At 45.1% G+C, this 9065-nt stretch overlaps 1 long non-coding RNA gene across 1 annotated transcript; it reads left to right on the top strand.

The window, feature by feature from the left end:
* The first annotated feature begins 1638 nt into the window (after positions 1-1638).
* Positions 1639-3580, top strand: LOC119281084. The gene is made up of 3 exons (XR_005138259.1): positions 1639-1767; positions 1879-2014; positions 3354-3580. It is a non-coding gene; the product is annotated as an uncharacterized LOC119281084 (long non-coding RNA).
* Positions 3581-9065: the final 5485 nt, after the last annotated feature.

Raw genomic sequence — 9065 nt, 5'->3', positions numbered from 1 at the left:
GGGCATCGCCTGCCCCGAGCCGGCCCCGCCGCCGCCGGGCTGCGCCCGCCGCGGCCACCGCCTCCTCCCGGACCGGAGCGCCGCCCGCCCGCGGCTCCTCCGGCGACCGCGCCCCGGTCGGATCCGCCCCGCCACCGTCCACCCGCGCCGCCCCGGACCTCGCCGTCCCCGGATCCGGCGCCCCGACCTCTCTCCGGCCATCCCCGGCGGGATCCCGGCCACCTCGATCCGCGTGCCACAAACCCGAAGGTTGACCTCGAAAATCGCCCAAGTCCCTGTTTTCTGACATAATCATGCCATGTTCATCATGCTGTATCTCTGCATCCGTAGCTCTGTTTCGTGCGTGTAATATGTCAAATTGTTCGCCTCGACGAGTACTTAATTTCATTCCATTGCATCATTTTCCTTTGAGCTCATCTTGATGTCCGAAATGCTGTTGGAAGAGTGCATGTTGATGTTAATCTGCTGAAACTGTTATAACTTGCTCATTTGTCATTTTTGCCATGATTGATGTGTGCATCCTATGAGGTTGATGTCTTCATGTGTTTTGATCTATGCCATGCCATATTTCCAGGGGTGTATGCCATGTATTTTTGTGATCAATGTGGTGACTAGCACAAGCATGCAAACTAGGCTTCGTGATATTGCTGATTTTAGTCCCTGTTCTGCTGTTATTTTGATGCCATGTAAACTTGATGCTACAGAGAGATCCATGCATATTTTGAGATACTTCAGTAAGGGTGTTTTGAACATATGGTTGTTGTCTATCCATTCATGCCCTTGGTTGCAATTATGGAGTAGTCTAGCATGTCATTTTCGTGCTCTACTTTTGCTTCAAAATGTTTCCTGACAGATTGTTTACTTGTTATTCAATTTAGCCAAGGTTGCTATAGTTGATCCTTGCATGCTATGGACTTGTTCTTGACTTGGTTTGTTTCACAAACATGTCTTCTTGATGATGCTATGCTTATCTTGTCATGCAATGACTTGTGGTGAGTGAATCGAGCTTGTTAAGTAGTGTACTTGTTGTTGCTGTTTTGCTAGGCTGAATCTGTTATTTCGTGATGCTATATAAACATGTTGCTACTAATCATTCTATACATAATCTGGAGATGTTCTATAAACATGTTTTGATCTACATGTCTTGCTCTATCTATTCATACCCTTGGTTGCAATTATAGCCTGCTGGAACATGTTGTTATCTTGCTTCAAAGTTGCTTCATAATGTTGCTGTCAGCCTGTTAACATTAAGTTCAATGTTTCCATGATTGTTTGCTAGTGATCCATGCACCCTATGACCTTGCTCTTGCCATGTATAGCTTCAAAAACAGAGTGAGGGCTTTTGGTGGACGGGCTACAGGCAGGCCGCAATCTGGTCCGTCAATATGGGCTTTGGGATTGTTGATCTGTCATTTCATTGCAGCAGCGTGGCAGGGGCTAGTGGGTGAAATACGGCCCTTGATACACCTACGCGCGCATAGGTGTATTGGTGTTCGGCCCACCAACACATATGTTCCTCCGGCCCGCGGGATGACTGCTTCTGCTGTACCAGCTGTTTGGGACAGGATTGATGTTTCGAATCAGCACATGTAAAGTGGGCCTGGTGACCTCCGTGGAGCAGATAGAGCCACGCGACCAGGTTGGCTCGGCATTCGCCTCTCTTCCACACAAGCTCGGCGCGGCGGCTGCTCTGTTATTTCAGACAGGCACACCACGACGGCGATTCCCCGCCAGCGAGATGTCGACCGACGGCCTCGAGCTCGACGGGTATGTTCATGCTGCTTCAATGGTCTCCTACCTCAATCTTTGCCCCATCTGATTCGACGGCGTTTTGTGTTTTGGGAATGCCTTTACTGATCTTGCTAGATCTGATTGTAGGACGGGGGGAACACACATCGCCGGATGGAATTGTACTGTGTTCCGAGTGGAATCCCAGGATTCCATGAGTGCGCCAGCTCTATAGACGGAGAAGGCCGGCGAAGCTCAGGAAGCTGGAGATGGGCAGAGATACGAGGTGTGCTCTGAAGCTACTAGAGGCTGGACAAGGAGGTAAGATTTTCTGTTTCCTCTCATGCTTGATTCACAGCTGATAAGCTTAGAACTGCTTCTCCCATGATGCGTGTACATCAGACTGATAGGTGTGTGTGAAGATCAATAGGGATAGTTCAGGTTAGGATGTGTGCTGCTCTGGCTACGTATTTTTGGAGGTGCTGAAGCTTAAGCATAATATTAGTTTGATTGATGTTAGGTAATCTTTCATTCTGTACGCTAGGTGGATTACGATACAAGTGCATATGATTGGAGTGGCTTGCCGATTTTCTGTCTAACTTCTCGTTCACTGAAGTGGGGCCTTAGGGGTGCTGGTAAACAAGGAAAACATGTTCAGATTACTCGTTTCAGATTTGTGTGTTGCAAAAATATGGGTTACCTCCAGTGGTAAATTCACTGAAAACAGTGAGGGAACATCAAATCTCCTATTGTTTTTACACTTGTTGCATCTTAGCTATGGGTGATAGTTCGCTTTTGGCTAGTTAGCATACAAGGTAATCTGAAGCTGAATGTTTCACCACACATGATTTTAGTTTTCAGTGAATTTAGGGTGCAAATTTGGTGGGATGGCAGTGCTAACTGAATTGTCAGAGCATATATTTATTGGTTTTAGTTTCAGTGCTAATGGGGTTCTCTGATCATATACTTTTTCGGGCACATGGTTATAGGTTTTCGGTGCTAAATTGGATTTGTCAGTGTATGTACGTTGTGGGACATGACCAAATGGGGGCGAGCTTGATCTCTGATTTAGTATTTAGGATTCTTAGAACATGGCCAAAGTGTTCTTCAGTACATGACCAAATTGGATTCGCCTAACTAAATGGGATTCGCATGAGTTTTAAGTAGGTGTGAATAAGTAGTATCGTTTTTTGTTTGTGATGAGCTTCAATTCACTGGAAGGCGCGTGCGTGCTTTTTGATTCGTAGGTTGGCCGTTTGAGAGTACAAATGAGTATCGGTCTTGTGCTTAAGGAAAATTCAGCGTAAGGCATAGCATTGGTTTTGGATTGTTAGGTGACTCATTTTCTAGTAATTTTTCGCTGGTGGTTTTCTTGGGACAAAATGTTCAGGATGTTGGATTCAGTATGTGGGTGCACTGGAAATTTGAATGTAGTTTGCCATGTTTGTGGATGCACTGATTTTCTATTGTACCAGAAGGCACTGGATTTATTTGGGGGTGACGCTTTTGTATTAAATTTTGGCTGATGGTTTGCTTGGGACAAAATGTTCAGCAATGTAGTCCATATTCCGATTGTTCACTACACAAACCGGGCTAACTTATTTTGCTTTTTGTGTTCTTGTTAGACACCGTTTCAGGGTTTGGATTGGGAAAGCACCGGATGAGAGGGAAATACACCCGGATACGAAGACATCACTTGGATTGTCTGTACGCGCTTATGTAGAGAAACAGAATGGCCATGTTGTCAATCCTACAATTGGCACAAGTTTTGACTTGTTAGATGAGGGTTATGAATTCTACAACCTTGACTCATGGGAATGTGGTTTCTAGCAAAAAGTAGATTGAATGTTCAGCAGTAGAGATGCATGCAAGAGACTGTGTGTGCTTGTGTGGTCTTTACTTTTAAACGCAGATCTTTGTGCTAGTTCCTGATGTGTATTGTTGAAACCAAACTAGACAGTTTTGGAGACTGGAAACCTGACATTATTTGTATGTCATCGGCAAAGCATATCTTGTACCCACAGGCAGAGTGGGGGCGCGTCTGAGTTTAAGGGCCTCTTTGATTCGTAGGATTTTAAAAATGTAGGAATAGGAAAAGTATAGGGTTGGAGTGGCATGCCCACTTGAATCCTATAGGATTAGCAATGAGTGTTTGATGTCACAGAAAAAACAAAGGAATTGTAAAAAGAGGTTGGAGTGGATGTTAGGTTTCCTATGAAATGTAGTACAAAATATTCCATAGGAAAAATTCCTATGGAATCTAATCCTATGAATCAAAGGACCAACATAGAAAAAAATCCTAAGGATTTCAATCCTCTAGAAATCCTATAAAATTCCTTTGAATCAAAGAAGCCCTAAAAGTAAAAAACAATGGCTGCTGATTAACTCGTTTGTCATGCTTAGCTATGCTAACAGGTAGTCATGCCATGTCCTTGTTTACCGGCAACCCTAACGGCCCACTTCAGTGCTGACGCCGTGTCGTGTCAAACTAGATTCATTTTAAAACCAGGGCCGTGCGGTGAGGGCTGATGAAATGACAAGGCAATGTTTGCATTGTGCCAGGGTTGAGCACGTGATTGTTGCTGAGCTCCATGTATACGTACTACGCATGCCTGGGTTGATTGGGTTCGCTGTTACTTCTTCACAAACGTCATTATAAGCAGTGGAAAAAACTAGAAATTTTATGAGATGCAACCGAATAAATTAGCAAATGCCATGTGTAATCTATGCCATTAACTAGTTCGTGTTACTATATGAGGATGCTAACACAAAGCATTATTTGTTTGCTCGTCCCTTGTGCGTGTGCAGTACGTGCTCAACGAACGCATGCTATGGTGGTGCAAAGTGACAACTGATTGAAGCACATCTCCCAACAACTTTTTCCTTACAGTTATGATGCTGCTTTCTCGCCGTGGCACGCGGGGCAGCTCCTACGGCGGCGAAGAATAGAGAGACCTGGCGATCAGTGTGTTGGGTGGAGGTAGATGACAAGCGGGGATGGTTGATGACTTGATGTGAGGGCCTAGTAAATTCGCAGACGTGACAAGACTGAGGAAAATGAAGCACAGTGCGCGGGGGCGTCTCTCCTAAAACTGAACCACTAATGCAAACCGCCCATTATACATGACATGGCATGATTAATCACTAATACGACAAGTTGATTTATCGCGTTCAAAGGTTAAATCGCACCCCAACCTAATCTGTTTCGATTTTCTAGCATGTGAAAAAAGATAAAACATAAGTCCAAGCTTAATGGTAATGGGGTTAAACACGACGACGGTGGAAACAGTGTTGCATTTGCTGGTCAAAACTCAAAACAGACAGCCGGATTAACATGACCCAAGTAAACTTGCTTACTTAATGGAGAGCTGGTTTTTTAGGATATTAGTGGAGAGCTAATGGTGATGGATCATGGGCGTTCGCTGGCCGCAAATGATCCACGTCCGCACTTCACGTGCTAGTGGTCTCCGCTGGTCATCAATCGTCCACTGCAAGCATGCACGCGGTCGTACAATGGTACAGGTCTCCACGCGGAAGGGCCAGTAGTTGTACAACGATTTAATGTTTGCATACATATCAAGGGCTGAGCATCTGTACTAAAAAGCCCAACGTTGTGCGTACATGTCAGTTGGGTGTAAAGAGCCCTAGGTGCTTTGGCACGTGGGTGGGTCAGGGCTGGCTGGATACAAGGCAAAAATAAATCGAATACAGGCCTTATACACTGACAGCGAGAATCCCAATGGTGGCCAGACGGCAGGGATAGCGGCCTGCCTGTAGCGCGGCCACCAAACGCATTTTTCGTTCAAAAACATGCCTTCTTACTGTTGGTTGCCTTGCCATGCCATGTATTGCTCTGTGGTGAGTGATTCAAGCTCACCAACATGCCTACTTATTGTTGTTCCTGCCATGTATGAATCTGTAATATAACTTGCCATGTTTACATGGGTGCCATCATATTTTCTGATCCTTTTTGGCTCATGGTCAGTAAGGGACTTTTGATCTATACAATTAGTAGATTCATGCCATGCCTTTGTTTGCCATGATATGTTCCTGTAACATGTTGTTTGATAGCTCTAAACATTGCAACCTGATGTTATTTCCGCGAAGTCTGAAACTGTTATTATTTGCCATCTTACCATGTGTTTTGGAGCATGTTTTAGTGATTTCTGGAGATAGCTCAGTGTTCATGTTTTGTTATGCTTTACCTGTACTTCATGCCCATGCCTTTTGTTATTATGTTGGGGTGCTGTAGCATATTGTTTTGATGCTTGCAATATGCCTAGTTGCTGTTATGGACAGGTTGTTGCTATGACTTGTATAGAGTGCATGTGTTGCACCGTTGCTCCGTTTTGAGTGTGATCTATATGAAACTTGCTTGATTTTGCATGTTGTTTCATATTATCATGTTGCATCCTTGTTTCGAGGTGTTTGCTTGATGTTTGTATGCATTTTGCATCAATGCCATGTTTAACTTGTTTTGCTCATATCTTCTAGGCCGTAGCTCCGAATCTAATAAACTTTATATGTAACTTGACTAGAATTTCGTGTAGATCATCTTGGTGCATCTTAACTTGCTGTTTAACAACTTGAACATAAGGTTTATTCAGTTCTGGACCAATTTCGAAATATGCATATGAGGACTTTCGAAATTGTTATATGTTGTTCCCGGCCTCATTTAAACTTGCCTTGATGTGTTGTTCTTGTTTGCATCATCTCTTGCCATGAGTAGTTTCATGTAGCTTGGTCATGCATCATGCTTGTTGTGCATCATGCCTTGTTCATGTGTGGTGTGTTTACCTATGTTGTGTGCTTCTTCTTGTTAGTTCCTGTTTCATTGCGATCGTGATGATGCGTTCGTCTACGTGTGGTTCGTCTTCGTGGCTTCATCTTCTTCATGGACTCGTTCTTCTTCCTAGCGGGATTTCAGGCAAGATGACCACTACCCTGGATCTCACTACTATCATTGCTATGCTAGTTGCTTTGTTCTATCGCTTTGCTGCGTTACCTATCATTTGCTCTTCAAGCCCCCCAAATTTCCATGAACCTCTAACCTTTGACACCATTCCTAGCAAACCATTGATTGGCTATGTTACCGCTTTGCTCAGCCCCTCTTATAGCGTTGCTAGTTGCAGGTGAAGTTGAAGATTTCTCCATGGTGGACAGGGTTTATGTTGGGATATCACAATATCTCTTATATTATTAATGCATCTATATACTTGGTAAAGGGTGGAAGGCTCGGCCTTATGCCTGGTGTTTTGTTCCACTCTTGCCGCCCTAGTTTCCGTCATACTGGTGTTTTTGCGTTCCTTACGCGGTCGGGTGATTTATGGGACCCCCCTGACAGTTCGCTTTGAATAAAACTTGTCCAGCAAGGCCCAACCTTGGGTTTACCATTTGCCTCACCACCACCTGCTTTTTCCCTTGGGAGTCGCTCTCTCGAGGGTCATCTTTATTTTAGCCCCCCCCGGGCCAATGTTTGTTTAAGTGTTGGTCAAAACCGAGCGATGTCCGGCGCCCCCTGGGCAACCAGGGTCTATGCCAACCCGACGTCTCGCTCATCCGGTGTGCCCTGAGAACGAGATATGTGCAGCTCCTATCGGGATTTGTCGGCACAGCGGGAGGCTTTGCTGGTCTTGTTTTACCATTGTCGAAATGTCTTGTAAACCGGGATTCCGAGACTGATCGGGTCTTCCTGGGAGAAGGTCTATTCCTTCGTTGATCGCGAGAGCTTGTCATGGGCTAAGTTGGGACACCCCTACAGGGTATAAACTTTCGAGAGCCGTGCCCGCGGTTATGTGGCAGATGGGAATTTGTTAATGTCCGGTTGTAGATAACTTGACACCAGATCCGAATTAAAACGCATCAAGCGCGTGTGTAACCGTGATGGTCTCTTCTCGGCGGAGTCCGGGAAGTGAACACGGTTTCTGTGTTATGTTTGACGTAAGTAGGTGTTCAGGATCACCTCTTGATCATTGCTAGCTTCACGACCGTTCCTTTGTTCCTCTTCTCGCTCTCATTTGCGTATGTTAGCCACCATATCATGCTTAGTCGCTGCTGCAATCTCACCACTTTACCCCTTCCTTTCCCATTAAGCTTTGCTAGTCTTGATACCCATGGTAATGGGATTGCTGAGTCCTCGTGGCTCACAGATTACTACAACAACAGTTGCAGGTACATGTTATGCGATGATCATGACGCGAGAGCGATGCTTGCTTGCGTTGAGTTTCTTCTTCTGCTTCTTCTTCGATCAGGGGATAGGTTCCAGGTCGGCAGCCTGGGCTAGCAGGGTGGATATTGTTTGAGTTTCTGTTTATGATTCATCCGTAGTCGGATGTTGTTCTAGTATGTTGTATTGTTGTATTCATGTGACATTGTATGTTATGTATGTATCCCCATCTATTATGTAATGTTGATGTAATGATATCCACCTTGCAAAAGCGTCTCAATATGCGGGTCTATCCTTGGTGGGACCTTCGAGTTCCTTTTGGATAGGGTCGCATATTGGGCGTGACAAGTTGGTATCAGAGCCGCGACCGACCCTAGGAGCCCCCCCTTGATTGATCGTGTAGTTTGGCCGCTGTTGAGTCTAGAAGAAAACTGTTTTCGGAGTCTAGTTATATCGGAGAGTAGGAATTCTTTTACTCCTCTGCCCCTTCGTCGCTCTGGTGAGGAATCTTGACGTAGGTGTTTTGAACTACTCCTCTTCCCCTTCAAATTTTTCTTTAGGATCGCGCAGTTGGTTTTCCGATCGCTGGTTCTCATCTCTTTTGTCCGGTGCATTTCTCGTCAAGTTGACTCGAGCCTCTTCTTCTTCGCCAAGTTCAATCCTCAGTTGTCTTTGTTTATCCCACCCACCCACCCCTTTTCTTCTCGGACCCGGAGTCCGTCATCGAGTATCCTTCCTACTCGTGCAAAGTCTTGGCTTTCTATCTTCATTGTTTTCAACCGGTGTTTTCTCTTCAAGATATTCGTCGGTTCCCCTTCCAAGTTGCCTTTGTTTTCCCGCCCTCCCACCCTCTTCTTCCCGGATTCTGACTCTCTCTCGACCATCTATTTCATTCGCATGGAGCCTCTTCAGTCTTCCCTCAATCATTTCAACTGGTGAATTCTCGTCTCGTTCGACATTCTTCATCTATTTTTCTTTTCCGATGGTTTCAATTCAAATTTTTCGGGTTGATCCTATTCTTTTCCTTGGATCAAGTGTTTTCCCTGCTCGTTCGCCCTCGCCAGTTTATCCCTCCAGAGTGCTCAAGACATCTCAGGAGATTCGTCTATGTTCGAATTAATTCGAGGTTGTCACCTCATTCAAATATTTCAATTGTTCCGGTGCATCATCT

The sequence above is a fragment of the Triticum dicoccoides genome, chromosome 3B (genome assembly GCF_002162155.2).
Source record: "Triticum dicoccoides isolate Atlit2015 ecotype Zavitan chromosome 3B, WEW_v2.0, whole genome shotgun sequence".
NCBI classification, from domain to species: domain Eukaryota; kingdom Viridiplantae; phylum Streptophyta; class Magnoliopsida; order Poales; family Poaceae; genus Triticum; species Triticum dicoccoides.
This window is presented reverse-complemented; position numbering and strand designations above follow the sequence as displayed.